The 27,840-nt window shown below is 33.3% G+C and overlaps 1 pseudogene; it reads right to left on the bottom strand.

Moving 5' to 3' along the window:
- Positions 1-70: 70 nt before the first annotated feature.
- On the bottom strand, positions 71-22,708 carry LOC149560051 (uncharacterized; annotated as a pseudogene).
- Positions 22,709-27,840: the final 5,132 nt, after the last annotated feature.

The following is a 27,840-nucleotide window of genomic DNA, read 5'->3' as shown; positions in this document are numbered from 1 at the left end:
CCATAAGCGTATAATCAAACAAAGATGGGGAAAGAAACTCTACGCCCCAATAAATATGGGCAAATAATACTCAAGTGTCCGCCCAATTCTCAGATACAGTATTATAAATTATAGTTGCCCCAACAAGAAATAAGGAATACCTTATTCTGGAAATATAATATGGGACAGAATAATGTCCAAAGCCAATTTACCCGATTTTCTAATTTCCCTAACTTTTCACAGCTCCAAAATATAGGGTTCTAATCTAGACTTCAACAAGTAAAAGAAACTTAATAAAAAAAGGAGAAACTCAGATCAATCTGTACTTTAATATACTCACGTGACAACCTCAGAAATACTGTCTAAGGCATAAGAAATCCATAGCCAAAAAGCCTAATACGGGGCGAAATGGTTTAATTGGACAATATGACTTTAAAAAAACTCAAGGCCACAAAAAAATGATTTCTCTCTAAGAGTACCTCAAACCTTGTACAGGATGCTCAAAAAAATAAGCAAAATCAAATCAAGCAAAAAAAAACCAAAACCCACTTGGAGTCTTCCTTCAAACGTAGAAAAGTAGCCCGAATTCAATCCAGAAACAAGCAAAAACACACGTGGAGGATTCCTTCGAATTCTACAATAACAAACCTTGGACGAACTCTTTCTTCATACTCAGATTCTTCTTCAAACCTTAATTCACAAACCTGAAACCTTCCTTTAACACCTGATTTTACAGGTTCTACAATTCACACCTAAATTTACTGGAATTGCAATCCACAACAACACTGCGTTCCAAATTAGGAAAAAATGAACCAAAAAACTCAAATCCAAACAGAAGAAAAATAAAACTTCGGAGACCTAGAAAAAGATCCAAAAACCTGCGTTTTTTCTTTCCTTTTTTTCAAAAGAAAGAGCCAGAAAACCCAGAAAAATACCAGACCTACATATAAAACCTAACATAAAATCCAAGGATGATTACAGAAAACACCAAATGACTGGTTCATATGTACCTCTGATACGAGTGGTCCCTCTGCCATTGCTTGCACTCAGCACATTTGACACTGCAGAAGAAGCCGCATTTGCATATGATAGAGTAGCCTATAACCAATATGTTCAATGGATCTACACACATCCCTCTCTACCCACATCGGACATGATTCATCGACAAGCACAAGAAAATAGGAAAAATTGAGAGAAATAATCAACAAAAGGCGCTCGCAGAACTCCCCATTTTCGCAATCGGAGAGGCAATCCGAGCTAACGAGCAAAAACTTATAAAATGTAGCAGTCCAAGCATGAGGGAGTCAAATGGGTGTGCTCTAAAACCATTTATTCTTTCAATAGAAAATAAATTTGGGATAGAGTAGATCTTGCAGGGATTTGATCTAGTGCATCACGTTTATCACAATGTCCATTGCTTGCAGAGCCATAGCCCTTAAGATAATTTTTTTTTAATTTAAAAAATGGAAAATTAATCACAATTTTTTAACAAACATTGATATCAAGATAGAAAAAAAACTTTTGGCGGCAAGCCTTCCAAAAGGGGTTAGATGAAAAATAAAATAAAAAATAAGAAGTAACCTGCACAAGTTAGAGCAAACATAAGTTAATCGGGTTTGGCGGTAAACCAGCCAAACTCAAAAAAAAATTCAATTTCTTTCATCTTAAGAAGATTAAAGAAGAAATTAGTGAAATCTCTCTCAAGAGTCTCCTTCGAATCGTACCTTCATGCAAACACTCAAAACAAAGATTAAACTGCTCTGATACCATGTTAGAAATGGAAAAAGAAATTTGTAAATAAGCAATACCAGGAAAGAATCTAAGTGAGTAAATGCATGAAAAGATATTACCATAAAATAGGAGAGAGAAAGCTTCAAGCTCCAACACCATGAGACAAGATATTTGGAAAGGGGAAAGCAAAGAAAAACCCTTGTGACATTATGAATGAGGCATGGAAAGCCTAAGAAGAGAGAGAGAGAGAGATAGAGAGCAATGCTCATACAATAATCGAGAAGAGGAAGAAACCTCATTGTTAAATGAGAGAAGAGGGTCATCTCTTAAATAGAGATGAGAGAGAGGAGTTAGAATGTAACTCCCATGTCTATGAATGCCACCATTCATAAGTGTGTGATGCCGAGTGTGAGATTCCTCTTAAGGAGGAATAATCTAAAATTAGAAATTACAATATATATTTATCCTCACATATTCCACTAGATGACAAAATAAGATGTAGTGGAAAAAGGACAAAAAAGAAATATATTAGGATACCTTGGCTTATATCCTAATATATTATAATAATAAAGAAAAGAGTTCTAACCTTGGTTTATAAATACACCAAGGAAAGATTACAACTTCTAACAGGATCCTTTGGCGGGGCATTACATGTTGCATCCAATCAATTGCATCTTGTCAATGCAAAATGAAATGATGCAAATGTTAGTCTCAGAATGGTTTTGACATTTGAGTGCCAACACACTTAACCATTTTCTACATTGGAGCTGAGCACACTACGTATGTCGAGCCACAACATGTGTTGAGCATCAAGAATCAATAAGTGCCGAGTAACACAAAATACACATATGAATTTGTAACTTCACTAATTCAAATGTAAACCGTTTTCATGGCCGACATATGATGAATCTCGAAGGATTTAAGTGATAAGATCGAATCTTTTCTATTTCCTATGCAATCTACATGCAACCAATAAGAAAAATGGAGAAGGCATGCAACCAATAAGGAAAGTGCAAGGAATGAGCGAGAGATAGAGATTCAATATGGATTGTAGATTCATATCCAACCCTAAGTCTTCGAATGTCTTTATAAGGAAGACGAAATCTCATTGAGGACATGAAAAAAGGAAAGTGAGGAGAAATTATACCGGAGTTCAGAGAAAAGAGTATAAAGACTTAGAGGAAGAGAGCAGCAGTGAAATATTCAGTTGATCAGAACAAAGCAAGGGATGAAACGAGTATCAGATCTCAGAGGATCAAGATCAGAGAAAGAAGATCAAGTGCTTGTATTCATCAATCAAAGGATTGTAAGCTATCATGTTTATTATACCTAATACTCTCTAGCAATTGTATTAGAAAGGAAATCCTATGTTGATAGGTTAGCTTAACAGCTACTTTATAGATCCTTTAAATAGGTGATTAAATCTTTTAATAGGGTAACACTTCATGTAAAGTGTTTTAAATCTTTTAACCAGGTCACTATTGACACAGTGTAAAGCCTTTAATAGGGCAGACCATCAGAAGTGGTCAAACATTATTATTGCAGTGATTTTGTGGGTATCATCCCCACCCCAGTTTTACCTTCCTATTCTTGGAGGGTTTCTGGGTTACCAAAATCTTAAGTGTTATGTGGTGGTACATGTTTGTTTTTCCATGGATGTTTGATATGTTTATATGCATGCAATCTACTTTTAATTAAAGTTTTAATGAGTAAAGTCCAACTCTTTTGATTCACCCCCCCCTCAGAAGCATTATTCCTATTTGAATATTCCAACAATTGGTATCAGAGCTAGAGTCCTCTCAAGAAGGAAGCCTAACAACTTGGAGGAAAAGATCTACAGATGGAAGTTTTCAAATTTGGAAAGATCATTGAAAACTAGGTGTTAGATGTGCATCTCGCTCTACACAAGGTAGAAGAAGCTAGAGTGGAATTAAGAAAATCTTTAAAAAGAAAGAAAGAGATAGTCATAGCTGAAAATGATATAAACTATAGGGAAATTGATACCACACAAGTGTTTGTCAATGAAGACACTAAAGAGTTTGATGCAACAATAGCCGAACTGATGGAGAAAAACAAAGTTCAAGCAGAAGAGATAAGATTTCTCAAGATGGAACATGAATCACAGGCCATAATGTTATGTGAAATCACTGAACAAAAGAAAAGAGCAGTTGAGGATAGATTCATGATGGAAGATGACAAAAGAAATCTTGCAAACAGACTTGAAGAAAAATGTACTGAATTAACAAGGATCTCAAACATGCAGATGGATACACTTGCCCAAATGATGAACCTTCATCATGAACTCAATATGAAAGACATTGAGATCTCTACTTTGAAGATGCAGAATGAACAACTGCAGAATGAATTAAACAGAGAAAAAGAGATAGCAAAGAATCTCAACAAGTCAAGTGAAGCCATCAAATACTTTGAACAGTTGATGAAATTCCCAAGATCCACCCATGATACATCAGGACTTGGATACAACAGCATTGAAGTTGGAAAATCATCAAAGAATGGCGAGCAAAGAAGTAACAAAGGTAAGGATTCTAAACCCACTTGTCATTATTATAATAAAAAGGGGCATACCATTGATGTTTGTAGGAGTAGAAGAATCAATTAGTCAAACACACCCAAAAGAAAGGGTTACTGTCACAAGTGCAATATGCAAGGACATATGACAAAAGATTATAGATCCGAAGCCACAAGGACACAAAGATTTGATGGCCATTGTCATAATTGTAAGAAGTATGGACATAGAGCATTTGAATGCAGATCAAAGCCTATGTGGACATCAAATCAACCAGCAAAAACAGAAGGGAATGAAAGTCAGTACCATTGGGATTACAACACTAGGTATAGCTGTCATTATTGTCAGGAATATGGACATATACCCTAGAACTGCATAAGAACACATTTCAAGGGGAACTATAAAAGATGGTTGAACCAAAGCACATGTTTCAGTTGCCTGAAAATTGGTCATATCAGCAGAAACTGTCCTACAAAGTCAAAGGCACCCAAGATTGAAGTAAACAAGGGAAAAGAAAAGATTGATATGGAACACATCAGAACAGACATGAAGAAGACATGGTAGAAAAAGAATGAATCAAGTACATCCAATGAAAAGGTCACTTCACCCACAAGGTCAAGTGATCATTTCTCATCCAATTAATCACAAGATGAGACGATGGGGTTGATACATATAAGAAAGTATCATACATCAACCCCAAACCATGAAGAAGCAATACAAAGTATAAATCTGCATGAGACAAGATGCCAAGACAAAATTTTTAAAAGATGATGCCGAGCTGTCTTTGGATGCTGAGTAAAATTCTAGTGGATGCTGAGTTTCTAACAGTGACCGAGTGGATAACTAATGCCAAGTTGAACAACTCCAATGGAAGCCGAGTAAAATGGAAAAATAGTGCAAGCCGAGTAATGTTAAAAATCCTTCAGAAGCTGAGTGGCAGTTGAACATTTAATGCGATGAAAATAGGGTATATTATCGCGATTTCAATCATTTTTCCTCATCGCGATCAAGAAGCAAAGAAGAGAAAGAGAGCGGAGCGACTTCATAGCAGAGAATTCAGCATTCCAAGCAGATTCTAACATCTTGCAATGCACTTTCATCGATCTTGAGGTATTTTCATTTGTGCCGAGCTACGCATTTTCATATTTTTGTGTAGAGGAAACCCTAAATTGCACAAATGGCTTCGAGCTCTAAGAAAACCCTTGACAAAGAGACGTTTGAAGTCCAGCTAGTATCTAATGAGGTCAAGCAGCCTGATTTTTGTCCCATCCCTGAAGTTGCATACAGAAATGATCCCGTCGGAGCCCTTTCTCACATACCTCCAAAAGTTGTAATAGTCCAGGACATAAGAAGATGCTATAATTGTAAGATAGGAGCCATAGGAGATATGGAAATAAGGGAAGCCTACGAGAAGTTTTGTGTAGACAGAGTTTTGAAAGATGAATACAAAATTATTGAAAGGAAGGGTTTAACACGAGTTTTGAGTTTTCCCACCGTATATCATATAGAATGGATCAGACTTGTGTTAAGTAGAATTCATGATGGTAGTTTGTGGCTAGAAGATGTTCCCATCAAAATCATGAAAGGAATCATTCATAGGGTAACTGGATATCCTACCCTAGATCGGTACAAGACCTTGACGAGTGAATCCAAGGAGGTTATTCAGAAACACACAGGTGCTTAGTGGAATAAAAAAGGGATGACAATTCACACCATTCAAGATCCTTTTGTTGAATTTTTTGTTACAGTCATTACCCATAAATTCTATCAATCCAGTAGACTCAACAGTGTGCCATGTATTACAGTAGATGTAGGTTACAAATTGGTGAAAAAGGATCATACTTATGATCTTGCAGAACTGCAACTACAACAGATTAATGAAAACCTAGCTGCAATAAGAAGGACAAAGGGTGCTCAATGCAAATTTGGAGCAATTCTGGTTTGTGTATTCTTTTATGTTCAGAATGAATTTCCTTCTTTTGGAAAAGTTACATGGAGAAATGATAGAACTATCATATCCAAAATTAATGAATATATAGAACAAATGGGAGACAATTTTGACACACTGATGACAAGCTATTTTGAAGATTTCAAGAAATCCATGAAGCAAAGAGTAAGAATACCAATTTTCTTAGTAGAAAAACATACTAATGATATATGCTTCTTAGTTGACATTGATTTTACTTATATCCAAGCAGTAATTCCAAGGGTGAGATGGCTAAGGCCATTTGGTTATGAGATCAACATAGATGAAGCATCTGCAACAATAACTGCATTATTGGCAGAAGAAACAGACAAGAGTGCCCCACACTTTGACACTTATGATGTGGTAAGGTCAAAGGTAAATATGGAGTTAAAGACTGCCTCCACAATAAAGAAGAAAGATAAATTGATGAAGAAAATTAAGAAGAAATTTGGTGAAGGAATTGAGGCTGAAGTAGAAGAGGAAGATGATGATGACAATGAGGATGAACAAGAGCAAGGCCAAATAGAATTAACTCAAGGCCTAGGCGAAGACAAGGAGGAAGGTGCTGAGGAAGAAGAAGCCAAGGAAGCACCAAACCAAGTCGAGCCAAAGAAAAGAAAGGAAATAGTACAGCCTCTAGCCCAGCCCAAAACAAAGAAGGATGCCAAGCCAACTCAAGCCAAGCCACAAATACCAATCACAAGGGCTACCACAAGGGCATATTCACAAAAGGCAAAGGAACAAATCAAAGAAAAGAAGAAGGCTATTGAAAAGACTAGTGAAGCGCCAAGAAAAAGAAGAAAATATGTAGCACAACCAGATTCTGATTAGGAAAGAACAGAGTTAGAGGATATCAGCCAATTCAGAGTGGTAAGTCATCCTCCAAAATCAACCTTAGATAAAATGTGTGAAAATATTAAGAATGAAGACTTTACTGATTTGAAAAGCATTGACTTCAATAAGCTCAGTAGAGAAGAGCAAAACAAAATAGAGGAATCGGTATATGCCATGATGGCTAAATTCAAGACTACACCTCTAGAGCTAGACAATACCATGCCAAGAGAATTATATGAGATAATTGAAAACAAATGGCATCATTGTCTGAAAATTGAAAAGGAGATAAGAGAATCTACCTTAGCTTAGGTGATGCTTGACCTAACAAGAGGTCAAATAACAAAGGCTAATAAGAAATATAGTGGCAATTTCACACCAAAGCATAGAGCCTTTGATATCTTACAAAACAAGATTGAAAATGTAGTCAGTAAGTCAATAAAAATATGGAAGTTGATATATGGCTTGAATACTATCAAAGAAGGAGAAGAAGATCCCCTTGAGGGACAAAAAATAGAACATGAGGAACCTAGTGTGAAGGAGGAGGAAGAAGCAAAGAATACAGAGAAAGGAGAAGAAGAAAAGAAGGAAGAAGAAAAGAAAGGAGAAGAAGAAAATAAAGAAGAAGAAAAGAAAGGAGAAGATGAAAAGAAGGAAGAAGAAAAGAAAGGAGAAGAAGAGAAGAAGGAAGAAGAAAAGAAATATGGAGAGGAGAAAGAAACATAGAAGGAGGGGAGACACAAAAGCAAGATGAAACGACAACAACTGAGCAGGAGCAGCAACAAGACCAGAGTGTGCAAGACACACAATTGCCACCCTCTAGCCCTCCTCATGTACCCATCACACCTGCAGAAACTATAACTGTATAGGATGTTCCTGACACTTCTTCTCAGAACATCAATCCATTAACTGCAGAGGATCTCAAAAGAATCTTTGACCAATCCACACAACAAGCAAAATTATATAGATCTAGTATTGGTCAGTGTGGATGAATTACAAAAATTAGTAGAAAACACAGATAGAGATAAGGTGAATCCACAAGAACCACCTTCCATCATCTCTATAGTTACTAGTGGTCAACTTCAAATGCAAACAATTATTTCATTAGGAATAGTTGCCACCACAGTACAGAAGCCGAGGGCAGCAGGAGACAAAGAAATAGAACAAACAGGACAAACTATTACATTTGATCCTAAAGCACAAACACAAGGTGCACTTCCTAAAATTTCTATAATTGATCAAGGTAGTACAGAGGAGAAGGAAGCAGATAAAACCCCTAAAGAGCAAGAGGCAATTCAAACATTGGTAAATTTTTCTACCTCGGGTACTCCTTCAAAACAGCCAAGCACTGATGCTATTCCACTGCAAATATTTGCACTAGGATCAAGTACTACAAAAGTTGCAAGGGTACTTCACTATGGAGATTTTGAATTAGATGAGGAGATAGTCATACCAAGTTATGACTCAAAAAAAAAAGCATTGATCAAAAATCAATGAGGTGCAAGAAGCATTAAATAGAAGAAAGAGGCAGGAGATACTCAGGAAGGAGTATAAACAAAAGCAAACATTGCATGAGATTAAGGACATCTTTATGGATGCCTTCAGTTTGCAATCACTAGATGAGTCAAAGCATAAAATGGAGCAATTATTAGATATTGTTGACCAGGTGACAAATGAAGACCAAGAAACAAATTTAAAACTTATGCAATGGTCTGAAAGGAAATTCCAAGGGAAAGTAAATGAGAAAATATCTAGTGAAATTGCACTTTCCTAGGTTGAATTGGCAAAAACACTTGACAAGGTGAAAAAGGTACTTGAGAATATATTCTCATTGTACAAAAAGCTGTGTGACTTTTCATACTTCACACATGAGACTAGCCAAAGAATAATGAGCCTGGAGAGAAATTTGAAGATTTCAAGCACGCAATTACACAAAGATCTAGCTCACAGTGAGAAGTATTTTAATCAAACACTTCACACTTAGAAAGAAGTAGCTATGTTAATAGCATAAGAAGCCACCATCAAGGCCAAACTGATATAGCTCTAATCCTCCATTACCCCACATTTGGAAGTACTCCATAAAGAATAGGTCTATGCAGAAACTGTTCTCAAGAAAGATCCTAATCTTTTTACTTTAGATGGACTTGTTCACCTTGCTGCATAGTCTGCCATCTAGAACAAGTCATTGGAAATTGCTTTGCATAATTGGGATGTAGCTCTCAGGATGATTATGGAGGTAAACAACACATTTTTGGCCAAATATGGTCTTAACCCTTAAAACCCTTTGACATAAGTGTCAAAAAGGGGGAGATATTATAAGATGAATGGGGGAGACAAGATGAATGGGGAAGACAAGATAAAAGGGGAGCATGATATACATCATAAAATTTTGGTTACCAAGATAGCGTAGATAATGGCACAATCAACTTAGGGGGAGTTACAATAATTTTGAGGTATATATGTTGTAAGTTACAAAATTTTGATCAAGTTTTCTTTAAATCTCTGTATATACCAAGCAGATTAGTGAATGTACTCATGAGGTTAGTTAAGTGTTTTTGTCACTCATGTCAAAGGGGGAGATTGTTAGTCTCAGAATGGTTTTGACATTTGAGTGCCAACACACTTAACCATTTTCTAAATTGGATCCGAGCACACTACGTATGCCGAGCCACAATATGTGTGTCGAGCATCAAGAATCAGTAAGTGCTGAGTAACACAAAATACACATATGAATTTATAACTTCACTAATTTAGATGTAAACCATTTTCATGGCTGACATATGATGAATCTCGAAGGATTTAAGTGATAAGATCGACTTTTTTCTATTTCCTATGCAATCTACATGTAGCCAATAAGAAAAATGGAGAAGGCATGCAACCAATAAGAAAAGTGCAAGGAATGAGCAGGAAACATAGATTCAATATGGATCGTAGATTCATATCCAACCCTAAGTCTTCGAATGTCTTTATAAGGAAGACAAAATCTCATTGAGGACATGAAAAAAGGAATGTATGGAGAAATTATACTGGAGATCAGAGAAAAGATTATAAAGACTTAGAGGAAGAGAGTAGCAGTGAAATATTCAGTTGATCAAAAGAAAGCAAGGTATAAAAATGAGTATCAGATCTCAAAGGATCAAGATTAGAGAAAGCAGATCAAGTGCCTGTATTCAACAATCAAAGGATTGTAAGCTATCAGGTTTATTATACCTAATACTCTCTAGCAATTGTATTAGAAAGGAAATTCTATGTTGATAGGTTAGCTTAACAACTACTTTGTAGATCCTTTAAATAGGTGATTAAATCCTTTAATAGGGTAACACTTCATGTAAAATGTTTTAAATCTTTTAACCAGGTTACTATTGACACAGTGTAAAGCCTTTAATAGGGCAAACCATCAGAAGTGGTCAAATATTATTACTGCAGTGATTTTGTGGGTATCATCCCCACCCCAGTTTTACCTTCTTATTCCTGGAGGGTTTCTGAGTTACCAAAATCTTAAGTGTTATGTGGTGGTACATGTTTGTTTTTCCATGGATATTTGATATGTTTATATGCATGCAATCTACTTTCAGTTAAAGTTTTAATGAGTAAAGTCCAACTCTTCTGATTCACCCCCCCCCCCCCCCCCCCCTCTCAGAAGCATTATTCCTATTTGAATATTCCAACAGCGAAGACATATATGTAACAAGAGCTCCGTGGAGCTCAAGTCCCTGCCTTATGCAAGGAAGGAGAACTAAGCAACATTAAAAGAGAGTATGCGAGTATGTATAATTTCAACTAAGTATGAATAGAAGGAACATTAACAAAAGTCAAAAAAAAGTTTATAGTGATCATCTTCCTTTGTTTTTTTTTTTTTTTTTTTTTTTTGCCTCAAGGCAATAAATTTAAAAAGACATTGATCTTAAAATTCTTTTCCTTAGAGCTTATTACTAGGAATCTAAAGATGAATACATTTTTATCTTTGACTGCATGTTTGGAAGCCTTGCGAAATTCCTTCATGGCAATTTGCTCACTAAAAGATCATTTTTATGAATATATTTGCTCGGAGACAATCATGTTCCCCCATCCCTGTTATTTCCTGTATGAGCTTGTGATTATGCTATTATTCCCTATACTAAAAACATAAATGTTGTAGGCAATTGGTCTAGTTGAAACTACATTACTACAAGATTGAAAATCTGCATAGATTCACCAAGTTAAATGACATTGTACCTCAACACCATTGTAATTCACTTTTGACAAGCTAAAACAATATCCTGCAATTCAACATTACACCATTATCAGGAAAATGTTAGTTATATGAAAATCACATAATGGATTATTTGATTTTATTCCTAGATTTCTATCAAGGCACATTCATTGGTATTCAGTTGTATTAAAAGGAGTGGAAAATGTAGAAATAAAAAAATATAGTTATCTTGTGGAGCATAATCTTTGCATCCAAATATGTATTTTGCATACTGATGTCAATATCATTTATATGCTCCTTGATTTAATTTCCAAAAACCTAAACTTATCATACCAAAATGTTTTCATAAGTCTCACATCCATGCCATTTCAAGGGAGACTTGAGCATGTGATCATTGATACTAACATGCACATGCACTGGCAAGTGTCAACATCATGTTTAAAGTAGGTCTCCTCACCTAGAATGTGATGTACCCCTTGATGTAAATGAATGGCACTGTAATTACACACACATGATTTAATGATGGCTATACTTTGTTACTTCACATTATTTTTAATTTTTTTTATCACCAAGCACACTACATTTGTTTAGAATGTCATCCCTCTCTTATATAGGTTTACTATTTTTTTGGTTCAAGGAAGAAAGGAGCTAATAGAGAGGGATACAATATAAGTGGTTGATAATTACTAACCTTATGCAAGGACAAATTTGTATTTTGTTGTTGATTCTTGCCAGACTAATATACAGAATCCCATAAGAGATGCACAAATTTAATGTCAGGCAAATTTGACTATCTATGGTTTTCTTTAACATTTTTGATCACATCATCAATGTCACTATTTTTAGTAATCAGGGTCATTAAGGTAGCCTTCAACTCCTTCAACTTCACATGAAATGTTTTCTTTACATTATACTCAACAAGAGTTCCAAGACCCTCCTTCTTGTTATAATGAATAATATGGATTAAAAAAAAATTAGCTTTGAAAAATACAAATGCTAAGTAAAAATAATATTTTAGAATGACAAATACTTTCCCACAGGAAGTGCTCTGCAAATGCCTTAGTAGTATGCTTCTAAATTGGAAATAATTCTAGGATATTATATTCCATCTTCCCTCTCTTTAGTAGTCCTATAAGATCATATAGTCTATTATCCACCAAGTAGTCCTTGAAAAAGTCCACAACGAATAAAAATTTGAAAACATAATGCGTTTAGCCATTATATTTCAAGGAGAGGTTGGAAAATAGTTTTTGGTGGCAGTCTTAATAGTTTCTATGAGAGTGAGTGTAGTGAAAATTGAAAGTTTCTTTCTTTCATTTTTTTTGAACAGTTTAAGTTGATTGCAAGAACTTTCACATAACATTTTCAAGATTCTTGATAAGAAAAGGATTCTTGTTAAGAAAAGTCCTCCTGCACAATATCTTCTATATGTGAAGAATAGATGGAAAAATACTCTACCTTATAAGATTCAAAATTCAATATTACAAAGGTATATCAAACATATTCTTCAAGCTTTATGGTATGAGGTTGTATGTGACCTCCTATGAAGATCGCCTAAAAAATATTTAGACATGTGATAAAGGTTAGAGATGTGATAAAGGTTAGCAAAAACAATTAGAAAAGAAAACCCAGAGATGCATTATCATAGAAACCTCTACTTATTTTTCCTAAAAGAAGATTGTGGCAAATGCATGCTTGAACCATACAACACCAAATATGGTTGTCTGCTAATTAAATTGTTTATCAATATGATATATAATGCTTTTGTAGGAACTAATTGTGAATATTTTATTTTTTGATAAATCCCAATTTATAAGTTGTTTGCAATATTTACTACTAAAGGTGTAAATTGTATGAATTTTGTAATTTAGTTGAATGTCTAATAATCTAACAAAGGAAAACAAGGTGACACACATAACTTTAGTAGAGGCACATTTAGTAAGTGTCCATAAAGTAGAACTAGCTTTTTGGATTCTACATCAAAATAGTAAAATGGACTACCATTCTAAAGAGAAGCTTATTCTACCACACAATATAGGGTGTTAATTTGCAAAAAAGAAGTGATAATGGACCACAAATAAAGACTCAAATTTCTATAGCTTTCAAATAATGTGAACACTTAGATTCCACCATAAATAGACCTCATAAAATAATCACCATTAATAAAGGACGATAATGTGTACAATCCACTTTTCAAAGCATATATTGTCATAGTTTCCTTCCAAACAATAATAATAACTTGAACAAAGTGGTATATTAAGAAAGACAAACAAATCCAAACCTTTGAAAAGGTGTCACCATATCTTGAGAATTCAAGACCTGCTAACTCAATGCTCTTGGCAATAAGTTTCTGAAAAAAGAAAATGTCATTTAGGTCAAATCACAGTTTTAAATTTTAAATTTTCTTTGAAAATTATTGCAAATGTCAATTCTTTCTACCAAATAAGCTTCATAGATTTCACTGACCAATTACAAATTTTATGATTAGTTTTAGTCAACCATATATAATTTCGTCTAACATTGGGTGTACCCGCACATACTAGGTCATCATCATGCTCAAGGTAAATCTGTACCACTGCATCTACAAATGTTGCGAGTCCAAAGGTGCTACAATATTTTTTCTATAGGTCTGAATCTGCGCACCACTAGAAAGGAGCCCAAAAAATTTCAAATTTAATTAAACTTAAAAGGATTACTCAATTAGTTCAAGAAATCATGAGCTATATACCATTTACAAAATTATATATATACACAATAACATGAGATCTAATGCACTTTTCATGAGTACAACATAAAAACATAATTATGAATTAATCTAATATGAAAAGATATTGAAGTCAAAGATAACACTACCATATGTAATCTTTTGTAAATAAAATATTCTACTAATTTAATTCCAATAATAAAGAAACAAAATAGAAGAACTAAATGAATGACCAAAATACCATAATAACTCACTGATAGCAGTGATTATTATAATTCACTAGTTCACCTAAGTTAAAATTGAAATAACTTATATCATAAAGTTCCATGCAAACTAAAATAAATTATTTAACATAGTCTAAAGTGAATATTCCTTGAAAGTAAGCAACTTTAATTGGTAGTGTTTAATAAAATGAACAAACCTTTGTAATACTAATCTAAATCATAGATAAACCAATAAATATGTTATTAAAATGGGTTAATACTTATCTATAAATCACAAAAGGATTAGATGTCCATTGGGTATGGAGTTTGCCTTCGACATTTAAAATCTACCAAAACAAATATAATAAATGGTGTTTTTCCTATTTTAGACATTCATTGGATAGATTTTTGTGTTTTTCTCGTTGTATGAAGCCAAAAGATCACTCTATATGATATTTTTCTATATATTATTTTATTAGTTTCTAATAGACTGCCATTTTGACTACTTATCAATGTGACTGGTGTATACTTTTTTTTGACTTTGTCATGCACATGAATTGTTGTACATTGTTTTGTCTATACCCTAAGTTTTATTTCTCATTTCTTAGCAAAATCTTGCATTAGTTTCAATTTTTGATATGAATATTCCAAGTTAGTTTTGTATATATTATTCATTGCTCTCGGGTCTTACCTTCATATTGTTTGGCACTGATCTTTATATTCACACTATTGATTAATCTCTGCCATACATTAGTATGATAGGAATAGACTCACATTATTACAAAGGATCTTCTTTTTAATTCTCCCTATCTTTATTACCTCTTCCAGCTTTCTCTCAAATTGTTCTTTAGTGGAAGCAACTCCATTACTTCATGAAGTTTTCTGCCACACGATCCTAAATTCTAATTCATGGAAATTATGTTAGAATATATGGTTCAAAAAATTCTCAGAGTCTCCTTTATGGCTATTGCTAAAAATTATTATAATTGTAAGAAGTTAGGTAGAAGACTAATGTTTTGTAAATTGTTCAAATAAATTTTATTATATAATCTTTGCAAACTTTCTTATTACAATTTTTTTTCTTTTTCCCATTAAAACTGGTGGTCTTTTTCTTTTTCTCTCCTGATAAATTAAGAATAAATAAAGGTAGGCTACATAGCATTTTGTAAGTTTGTTTATCTATCTTTCTTGTGGTGTTAAGACACTTTGCATTTATCTATGATGATATGCCATATAAACTCACAATGTGTCATATTAGAAGCCATTAGAGTTGCATTTTTTCAGGATTTTGCCTTCTATTGTGAATTCTACTCTTCTACAGATTTGAAAGATTTCTTTGATGCAGGTTCTTTGCTGATAAAAATGGCTCCTCGTTTAGAGGTGTGAATATTTTCTCAGCCCATCTGTCACATCCATATTTTCTTTCTGTTAAGCAATATTCCATTAGAGGTAAAGTCTTCATCCTCAGGCACACTGTGCATTCTCTTTTAGTGAGGGAGGAGAGAACCGATGACACAGTTGATGTATGATTTTGACGTATGCAAATCAGGCAAAGAAGTTCATAACAAAGCCAGGATAGAAAAATCTGTGTGCCGGCTTGGCAGAAACCATTCAAAAAGTTCAATGAGGCTAAACCTAGTGTCAACACGATGGATCATCGGTGCTATGTGATTTGTAGTCGTTCTACAATGAGCATTGAATTGTTCAACTGATGATTATGCAATTGTGCAAACTATAATGTGAAAGTTGAAACTAGAATAATAATAAAATTGTGGTAAATAATAAACTGTACTACAACAAATATTGTGAATGCTGGGAGACATATCTCTTACACAATAACCTAATCATTATTTTGATAGATAAAAGATTTATGTTTGAGGTGATTTCTCCAATAATGATATCAAACCAGCTACAAATTTTGGGCCTGCAACATGAAAGTATGAAATAAAGTGCCATGTTTCTTCTTAGGAATCAAAAGTTAAAGTTACAATACCAAAGGGAAGTGCTTTAAATAAAATATTTGAGGATCATTTTATTTTTCTGAGCATTATATTCTACTTCTCTCAAAGATAATAAAAATAAATATAAAATTAGCAAAAACCTAAAAAAGTTTCAATCAGCTTTTTTTTCTTTTTTTTTTGTGGGGGGTGGGGGTGAGGCAGGGTGTGTGATTTCAAATACTTTTTAAAGAATACAATTACTTAACACATTAAAATTTAAATATAAAGTAATTGATTCTTAATGTACTAAGTAATTCTAATTTCTTTCTTGGAGTGTGTACACAAGTACTCTTTTTTTCATAAACAAACTTTACTCACTAATTTTGATTTTTTAACTTTCCAACTAATTTTAATTTCTCTTAAATGATTAGTTGAACAAGTTAATATATTTCTCTAAACAACTAATTTAGAAATCTCTAAACTTTCAAGAACTTATTAAATATTGCTATCAGGATTTAATTGTGTGATTTTGAGTCAAACTCATTGACCCATACTATTTAATAATTCATAATAAATGCATTGACCCAAACTCATTTTCAACAACTTATAAAATATTTAATAATTCATAATAAAAAAAAAAAAGTACTCTTAATAAAGAATCAATTCATATGCCATGAGATAACATACAACTTAAATCTCCATTATATAATATTTCTACAAATGTGACCAAGACAATATATATCTCCATCCAATAAGTACTAAAAGTTTATGGTGCAATTAACTAGTATAGATATCTTAAATAAATATATCTAAAGAGATGCCAATCGATATCCACTACAAAATAATTATAATTTGATTTACTACATCTAAAATTATTTATATTTTCTTTATTTCCATTTATTTTGTTTTTATGGCTGCAATTAATGACTACAGTTGTAAGTACATAGGTAAATTATTAGCAACCATTATATAAAAATCAATGACAACAATTATATTAAAAAAATTCATTCTTATCTTGATATTATATGGTATTGAAGACAACTTATTTTGTTCTCTTGTATAAAATATTAAATACCACAATTTCATTTTTCTTTTTACTTGAGCACGTGAAAGAAGATAACTTTAATATACTAATAGATATTAGCCTTAAGATATACTTGTTATCTTTTAACCAACTACGTGCTTGAAAAATAACTAATTATAAAGCTCTATAATGTAAAGGAAAATTTATGTTTTAGTGTTAGATACTTTAATAAAGAGCTGAGGTGTGATACTGCAAGGAAATAATTTATATTTCTGACTGACTACTAAAGAAACTAAACTATCCATACTAGTGACGCTATATCCAAATTTAGCAGAGTCTATTGTGGTTAAAAAGTATTGGAAAACACTATAAAGAAAAGGCAGGGACTAAAGCTCGAAGCTCTTGTTTCTAAATTATTTCCATCTCCAACTAAGTATAATAATCTGGTTGAGAATCTCAATAATTTCTCATCGTTATCAATCACTATAATAATAGGGGATGCTTATATATTCAGCACAATAATGATATTTTTTAAAAGAAAAAACATTGTAGTGAAAGAATAATATTAATATAGGAGACCTAAGAGATATAGTGTGTGCAATTCAATTTCTCTTTTAAGGAATGAAGTCATCCATGTCATTGAAGGAGAAGATAAGCAAAATATTAGAAGGAGAAGATGATGGAGGTAAAGGATGAAAAATATACATTTTAAATGATTTTTCATTCATTGATAAAATTTGAATGATTTATTTAAATTTTTTTTGTTGAATTTTAAAATTATGGAGGAGCAATACAATGTTACATTATTAGGGGTTTAAAATAGATAGGAGGGGGGATTTTATTTTTAGATGGGGTGGGTTTTATAGGGGAGAGGATCTAGTAGCGTTGCGATAGGAGTTGTTGATTTGATACCTACATTTGACTTAATGCCCAATTTTTTTGACAACATTGTACCAATACTTGTGACTTTAAAGTTGTTAGTACAATGGCGACTACCCAAAATTGAATAAAATGTATCCTTAATTATAAAATTAACCAATGATGTGATGCCACATTAGCTGTTCAACTATGGATACATTTTATTTGGTCTCACTTTTTCCTTGAGTTGTTTTGTACAACTTGGCAAAAAGCATACTAATATATCATAATGGGTGATGTGTCAAGTTAGGGTGCTCAAGTACTAGGTCCTCTCCCCTATATATGAAAATGGGAAAATGAGGTTTTGGGTAGTTGTTGGAGTAGTTGAAAAAAGAGTTTGGGATACTATTTTTATATGATTATAATGTTTTTGATCTAGATTGTGTATGAATTTTTTAGTCAACATTTTCAGTTACAGTGTATTAACAATCATCTCAACAAGAGTTCAAGGAGAACAAAAAAAATTGAGAACAAAGAACTGGTACAGAATTTAGATGATGATTCGAAGAGTATGATCCAAAATGTTGTCTCAACACTTAGCAGACAATCTAAATCCAGAAACAACAGCAAATCATTATGAATTGTGAAAACCTTTTTATACTAGTTTTCCTTTTGCTAACATGCTCTTGAAACAAATTGTGTATTAATTCTTTCAATTCCTAGAATCATAATAACATTATAATTATAGCAACCTCCTATCTTTGATTTATTGATATAAAAATTTGATTGCTTACATCTATTATTTTTTCTTTTGAATAATAATAATGAAATGCTCCACATATTCCTTTGAAAATATCAGTACAATGATCTAATTCCTCTAATTACTAGCTTACTAAAATCACTTTTTTTTCTATCTTTTCAACGAAATTGAAACAGGGATCAAGCTTTCCCATCTCAGTAGAAAGTTCACTCTTTCCTCATTACAAGCTGCTAAAGAAAATTCAAAGACAGTCAAGCAAATTTAACTTCATGAAAGTATGGCAGTAAGATGTTCATGTCAAATTCAAATGCTTATTTCTGTCCCCAGGAGAAAACGACGAGTACAAGACCATGATAATGGCATACAGATCATTTGATGTACCAAATGGACAGCCCTTCTTTTGAATCCTTGGTTTTTGGTGAGTTTGTTGCACTCTCATGGCCACATCAGTTGAAACCTCTATATGATCTCTGTACACCACTCTCAGGTCAAAAATTGGTTCCCCAACTTCGTCAACATCTGGGATAACCTCACTTTCTTTAGTCACTGTGTGTATGATCCCATGCATCCATTTGATTTCCAATGATGATACATGTATATGGCTGCCGCCTCTGCAACCATATGGTTGATCCCTCTTTTCATTACAATATTTGTTTCTTACATAAATACACAATGTTATTACTCTTTAGAATTGCTATTTACGGTTAAATTATCCATTGACTAAATGAGAACTATACAATTATAAAGAAATAGAAGTTAATGTTATTTCCCTCAATTTCAAACTCTTCATTTGATTTATACATCTATTATAGGGGTTGTTTGGTACATAGACTCATGCACGGTACTTGGAACTTTGGTTATGTATAGGTGTTTTAAACCTTGCAATATAAAAGATTGATCATTTGCAAAATAAAAAGGTCAAGGGGATTTATAGGCACAAAACAAAGGCATACAATTATTGATTCCAAAAGATTTGAGTCAATTTTTTCCTCAACCAAGCTAGATTACTGGACTCAAATCTAAAATAATATCTCTGGTGAAGAAATGAGAAATTTCATCGAGACCTTTCACTATATGATGTGAATCCCCACTTAATTTTATGCTTGATGCCTTCTCTAGAACAACAAATCTTTCAAAATGAATTGATTTCATTTCTTAAGAGACATAGGCTTTCTATTGAAGATACTTAATTTGATTATAATTTGGAAACATTAATATTTTTAACAAAAAATAATCATTCCTTCAAGGACATCAGCCATAGTTGTTCATTTTTCTTGGGAATTCCAAATCTAGGAGCAAAATTTGAAATATAAAATTATATTTTTCATCGCTAATATCACCCATAAAATCATATTTTTCATCACTAATATCATCTTCCATCTTGCTGAAGGTTGTGCAATTTCAATCATTCTATGAGGCAAGCCATGCTTACCCACTTCCCTCATTTCATCAGGTATACCATTCCTAGTCACATTATGCATGCTAAATCCTCTCATAAATATGTTCTTTAGCCTTTTCCAATGCAAAGATTTCGTGCTATGTATGGGCTAGACACATACAAAGATTTCGTGTTATCTATGGACTAGATACATACAACGATTTTGTGCTATGTATGGGCTCATACACAAATGAGATAGTTACTTTTGTTGTTTAGATATAAGTGCTAAATGTGTTATCATCTTGAAAAGAAAAATAAACTCATAAAAGAGATACTATAACTTTTCACACTCTTCCTTTTCTCATGGAGGAACAATTTAAGATGTGTTGCATGATATCTTTGTGCGACTAACAACTTTCTTCAATTCTATTATAGCTGAATTTTAATTTAATGAAAAAATATCAATTGTGAATCATATATGTGTAACACAATCAAACATTTCTATCACCACATAATTTATGTTGATCCCAATTCATAGAATTTCCTCAAAAATTCATATAATTTCCTTGCCCTTTTTCTATTAGGCATTCATTAGTTGTGCATGAAGACAAAGAAAGGGCTCATAGAAAAGGTCGTTGAGATAAGGTAGCACTTACAGAGATACTTTATAGGGATGGGCCCAAACTGTCAATTCATTAAGTTCTCAATCTTTTCTTTGTGTCTTTTCACCTTAGTCACCGAACAAATGAATTTAATGTGCTGTAATACTACAGAGGAAATTAAGTAAGAGAGCACAGAAGGGTGCAGTATTCTTTAATTAGTCACCAGTTTGGTCGGCTTACTAGTCCACACCGATTTTTTTGGCCTGCGAATAAGAGAGAGCTGCTTTTCTAAATGCAAGAATGACTAATATTCACTGAATTGTCTCCAACAAAGGATACAAAATTGACGGGAGTGGGACATTTTAATAAATTTATTTGGATATCTAACAGTACCAAATGCACTTGAAAGTTTTTTATCTTTTATCTTTTATCTTTTTTTTTAATGAATAGTAACCTTTTTTAAAATACTCAGTGAACAAAAAAGAGATCAGATACAAGATCATCCTGCAAAAGAGTTCAAGATTTCTTTTATCTTTTGAATTGGTAACCTTCTGAATTTTGAAACAACCGCTCTTCCTCTCTGAAAAGATATTTTCCCTTGACCAGTAGAAAAGAAGTATTCCTTCTCCTTGTTTTTGGTGCAGGCTATGGCATTTGTCTAGAGATTTTGAGAGAGATGATAAATTTTGATATAGTTTTGGGATAAGTTGATAGAGTTTGAGATAGATATATTTTTAGGATTTTGTAATATAGTTTGATATAGGTTGAAAATAATAATAAAGGCTGCACCCATTCATCTATTAATGGCAAAAAGTACCATGAACAGTTTCATATGCAAAATATTATTTAATGTTACCATGTAAAAATGCAAGTAGTCGTAATTTTGACATATACTTTCTTTGCAAGTGTTTTAGTTTTGTTTAATCAAAGTTTTTCTAAATTGTTGTCGAATGTTCGTTTATTCATCTTTTTAATAAGTATATATTTAATTATTCTATTATATATGAAAATAATTTATAGAATGTTTTGTTTTTATATTAATGTAACCTAAAACAAGGAGTTGGTCTTGTAGAGTAAAATAATGAAAAAAATCATTCACAAGAAAGAATGTTTTGTTTTAGATTAAGGTAAAAACAAGTTTTGAAGGGGCCCCAAAACCCTTTACATTAAAAGGAAAGATATACCATGAAGAACTACTAGGTTTTAAAAGGACCTGAAACCAGCTAAACATCTAAACCATGTTTTACAAGGACCTAAAACCAACAGATGTATCCAGAAAAAGAAACCAAAAAATACATTGGAACCTGGAAAGTAAACAAACTGGAAGGCAAGGCAACCAGTAAAACCTCCCAGACCAGTAACCAGCGAGCCAGAGCCACACCCCACTCACCATCACAAAAAAACCAGTCAGAACAGGGGAACTTAAGATTTTCCTTTTGATTTGAAGTTTCCCTTACATGACCGAAGGTTCATATCTAAAGGGGGAGCAGAAGGCTTAGTTCTCTTACTCTTTACCGCTATCCACTTGTCCTTAATATTTGCAGCCTCAACAACCTAAGCCTTAGAGGAAATAGAACATTGGAACCTAGGGGGCGCTGAAGCTGCAACAATCTCCCTAGACGACAACTGGTCCTTAGGAAGAGCATCTAAAACAGGGGAAGAGACCAAAGATGGGACACCCTCCTCTTCCGTCGGCTCCAAATGATCGCCAGGAGAGACCTCAGCCACAGAATCCACAGTAGCATCCAAGGATTGTTTCACCGTATAGTGCTCAAAAGAGGCCCTTGACCACCACGAAGGTGGTCGCCTTGATTTAGACTTCCTAGCAACACACCGAGCAGCAATGTGGCCAGTCAAGTGGCAATTCCTACAATGAAAAGGGATACCTTCGAAATCCAACATTTGTGTCCAAGAACCCCTCAGGGAATCCAAGAAAATTGCCTCAGAGAGGCCCTTAGAAACATCCAACTCAACAAGAAAACATGCATAGGTCGAGTGGAGAATATCAGACATGTCAGAATCCACATATAAGAAATCACCAATAGCATTCCTAATAGTTTCAAAAATTGAATCATGCCAAAGATGTATCGAGAGATTCGAAAGCCAAACCCAGATAGGGAACTTGTTAAAGGACTTCGAAAGTGGATCAAAATCCATATGCCACATTTTGGCCATAAGTGGATATCTGCCCTGCTAGGAAAAACAATTGTGACACAAAATAATCTTCGTGTCATTAGTGCTTTCAAATTTAGCTATAAAGAAGCCTTTTGCACACGGAAAGATATGGACATTATTGTCTATAAGTGGCACCCAGTTCTTGGAGATCCAATCATGTAGATTAGCAAGAGAGGGCCAATAACCCCAAAAGCGAAAAAATGGTAGCAAAAGAGGAAATTTCTTCTGCCGAATGAAGTATATCTTCAATTGATTCTGGGTCAAGAGAAACCTTAATAGGCTTTAAAGCACTTACAGGCATCACATGAGAGGGCCCAGATGAAACAACATGAGGGAGAGCTCCATGTAAATCAGCTTTGAAGGAAGCCACGTTTGCAAAGGTCCTTCCCCTTGAACCAAGAAACCCTGAACGAGGAGGAGACCTTGGAGCCGAATGAGAGGCAAAAGAAGCCCTAACCCCGCCCGTAGAAGAAGCCGAATGAAAGGCAGATGGAGCCCTATCCCCATTCGCAGATCGCCCACAAAAATCATCTCCACCACTCGAATGAATGATAGAGACCACAACGTTACCGAACGCTGAAGAAGTAGGAGCGCCATGAACGAGAGATCCAAATTTTTGAGCGGGAATGGGAGCCATCGAGGTTTTGCAAGTGAATTAAACAACAATAGAAAGAATTTTTTGTTAATAACATATCAAAATTAATTATAATTAAACTAAACTTTAAGATATTTCTATAATTTACTATATAGAGTAATACAATAATATTTTTGGATTTGATTATGTGCACTATTTTTGTATCAACAATTTGAATCACACTTGTCATCCATCATTAGGATGAGAAGAACTAGAGTAAAAAGGATAAAAATACTATAGACCAAACAATTTATATATAGATAATGCCAGACATATCAATAATCCGATTAGGTCAATAATCAAAAGAGAAGTCAAGAAAGCCCCTCACTAGAGACCTAACAAAATAGGAAAAAAAGAAAAATAAGAAGAAATAAAATGAGGGAAAAAAGACAAACATAAAAATAACATAATAATACAAGATGAAAACAAAACACTAAAATAAAATCTTTGATACAATTAAGAATACACAAAAAAATGAAGACTATGAAGACACACACACTAAAAAATGGAAATATGACTTATTAGCAAGAAAAATGACCAATAAATTCCCTCGAGAAACTAGAGCAACAGAAAGGCCATAGGAGCTCTTCAAGACCTAATTCTTGCTAAAAATTAAATCTAAGTCAAGTGTGGATAGAGGATGAGTCAAGCTATATTGTCAAAATAATTGAACTTCTTTTTTTGTAAACAATATTATTAAATATTGTAAGGAATTTATAAGTAGTTTCCAAATGTGTTATATTTCCCATGTCTACGGGGAATTTCATTTGGCTGCTAACACCCTTGCTAATTTAGAGGTTTCAAGCAACATCTAATGTCTTGGAAACTACAATTGGAATAGTTGTTATGTTGTTATTGATGTCAAACATACTGGTGAGACAGTTTTCTATCTGATCTAAGTGTTATATCTATTTGATTGATGAAGAGGATTTGAGAAGTTGTTCATAACAAAAGTATCTAAAGGGAAGGTTTATTTATGAAAAGGAAACTACAAATTGACAATTGATTAGTTGGACATTGACAAGATAAACTGATTGTTTAAATAATGTTGCAAGTGGAGAAGCTAGTAATCCTAAATCCCTAAAGATGTGATTAAAGACGGATCAAATGCTTAGGCTTGACTAAGTAACATAGTAGAAGATTAAAGAGCTTGAAGTTTATGTTGAGTGATGCTAGTGTCAACTGAGCGCTAGAACAAGCCAAGAAGAATTAGTATTGACCGAGCATCAGTAGCGAACGACTCACAATTCATGTGCCAAGAAAGAAATTTAGTAGTGATTGAGTAACCCAATGATTATTGAGTGTCACAACATAGTCTTGGCCGAGGAACAACATTTTAATAATTTATGAGAAATTGTAATTTCCAACCGATTAAGTTGATTTCTTGGAATGTGGAAAGCATGTTGAAGATAAGGATCAATGAGTTTGATCATTTAATGTTGAGATAGGAATAGGTAAATGACATAAAGGAGGGATTTCGAGACAAGTTTCTAGAAAAGAAGAGAATAAACTAAATGATGATCAAATTCATTGTATGTTGTGAATCTAATCATAAACCCTAAGATCTATGATAGTGTTTAAGTGGAAAAAGATCAAAATTACCTATTTAAAGAGGTATAGAGGCAAACTTTAAAAAAAGTAAGAGATGTTCCATAAAGTGTGAAGGTTGGAACATTTGTTGATCTTATTGACTATAGAATCAAAGTAGAAGGTTGAGAAGAGGTGAAGAGTGATTGCTTGAAGGGTTGAAAAGTGAATCAGAGTTAGAGATGAGAATGGATGCTAGATAGTAAATCAATGCATAAGAGATGAACTAAGATTTGTACATGCAAAGTGAGCTATGATTGACAAATCAAAATGTGTCATTACTTTCTAACCATTGTAAATAGTATTTGAAATCCTTTAATCAAGGTTGAGCTAACAGTCATATTGACCTAACAGTCAGATGTAAATTATTTAATAGGATGACATTCTAATAGAATGTTCTAAAGTAATTTAACAAGGCCACTCCCAACAGGGTGATTAAATCCTTTAACAAGGTCACATTTAATAGTGTGTGTTGTAAATATTTATCAGGGTTGGTTCCTAGCAGAGCTCACTTCAACAAAGTGAAAATTGGTGACATGTTGTTGGTGGTTTTTTTCTAAATTGGGTTTTCACATTAAATCATACTGTCAAACTTGTGTGGATGTTATGATGTTTTATTGATTAATTTTTACATTATACAAGTCTGGTATTTTAGGGCAGTGGACAATTAGTTGATGTTACTGATAGTTGACTATAGAAACCGAGCTATGGAATGATAAGATCTAAAGTTGATTAAGTGTTTGTTTGTTCAATTGGTACATCTGGACCTTAGATAACTGATTCACTCTCACCCACTCTTAGTTATTCTAAATATTCTAACAATTGATATTAGCATTGGATCTTGTAGAGAGAAGTTTAAAGGTACTCAAAGCTAGAGATCATGATGCACAAAAAGGAGGTGCCAAAGTTGACTAAAGAAAATTTTACTTGATGAAAAAGATTAATGAGGCTACATACAGATGGTATTGGTGATGTTGCACTAGATTTTTCCAACAATGCATATGTGACTATTATACTAGTCCCTTTGACTACTCAACAACTAAAAAAAATGCAAGAGCATAATCAAACAATGTTGGAGATTTCTTTATCCCTAAGCTATGTTGAGTTTGATGACATAAAATATTGCAAGAATGTAAAGGATATGTTAGATTAATGAAAGACCATCTATGGAGGAGATGATAATGTCATGAGAGCCAAATCAGAAAGGTTGAGATGAAAATATTATGAAATGAGAATGTTAGAAGATGAGAGAATAGTTTAGTACTATGCACGAATCAAAGAGGTTGTCAATTCTATTAGAGGATCTAATGGAAAGATTAAGGATGAAACAATAATAAGAAAGATATTGAGAACTCTATTTCATATTTATGCTATTAGGGTTTCTACAATACAAGACCTAAGATGTACACCAAGTAATACCCTAACTTTGGAAGGTGTGATTGGTAGGCTTACTACTTTTGAGTTGTCTAATTTTGATAATTATACTCTTACTATTGTTGAATCTACTTTTTTATCACAACTAGATCCAACAAGAAAGGAAAAGGAAAACATGTGAAAAGTTATAGTGATACCTCTGATGGTGAACTTGATGAACTTGAGGCACTCATGCCTAAGAGACTTGGAAGATGCAAAGGGAAATACAAAGGTAAACTTTCCATAATCTATTTTTCATGCAAATAGTTGGTCATATTTCTGCATGATGTCTTGACAGATAAGATAAGGATGAGAGGAAGGAAATCAAGTATAAAAGAAAAAGAGATGGTTGAGACAATAAGAAGAAATAAGACTGCAAAGACAAAGATAAGAAATCTTTTTATATTCATGAAAAATAAATTGATACTAAATCTAAAAGTAATGATGGAGAAGTAGTCTATGTTGCTTTGAAAGAAGATTTTAATAAAGATGAGAAAACTACATTAATTTCTTATGTAAATAAGAGTGATAGATGGGTAATTAATAGTGTTTTTTATAATCGCATAACTCGTGATAGAAATAAATTTGAGAAAATTGGACCATACAAGGGAAGTGTTAAATTTGGCACTAAGGTTCCATTTCTTGTAAAGGGTAAAGGATCAACACAACTAACTAATAAAATCAAGTGTAACAATGTTTATAAGGTCGAAGGACTTAATTATAATATGTTGAGTGTTTCATAGTTAAACAAATAAGGTACAGAGTTGAATTCCATCACAGAAAGGCCAAAATATTTGATGCTGATGGTAAACTAATTTACAGTGGTGATCAAATAAGAGGTAACTTGTTCTATCTAGATATATTTGATGAGACATGCTTTTTTGCACAACATGAACATATTTCATTATGGCACAAGAGATTACATTATGTAAATTTTGACAATTTGATTAGTATTATCAAAATGAAAAGAGTAAGACTTTTTCCAAAAATAAAGAAACCTGATAATGCTATGTGTAAATGCCCCTGGGCCTTATGGCTTCCCTCTTACCTTCTTCTAGGGATTTTGGCCCATTGTAAAATATGACATCATCCATGCTATTGGAGACTTCATAAGAATGAGAAAGCTACTGATGTCCAACTAAACAAGACCTTCATTGTTCTAATCCCCAAGACTGAGAACCCTTGGAGATTGAGAGACTTTAGGCCCATCAAACTTTGTAACACTATTTATAAGGTTCTAGCTAAGGTTATGGTGAATCATATCAAGCCCCTCTTAGAAAAATTCATTGGCACAAACTAGAATAGCTTTGTGTTCAGGAGGAAAATTCTCGACGTG

Source organism: Cupressus sempervirens, chromosome 4, assembly GCF_028749045.1.
Source record: "Cupressus sempervirens isolate cs-2001-9-10 chromosome 4, ASM2874904v1, whole genome shotgun sequence".
In the NCBI taxonomy this organism is placed as follows: domain Eukaryota; kingdom Viridiplantae; phylum Streptophyta; class Pinopsida; order Cupressales; family Cupressaceae; genus Cupressus; species Cupressus sempervirens.
Note: the sequence above shows the minus strand (reverse complement) of the source record. Positions and strands in the feature narration are given on the sequence as shown.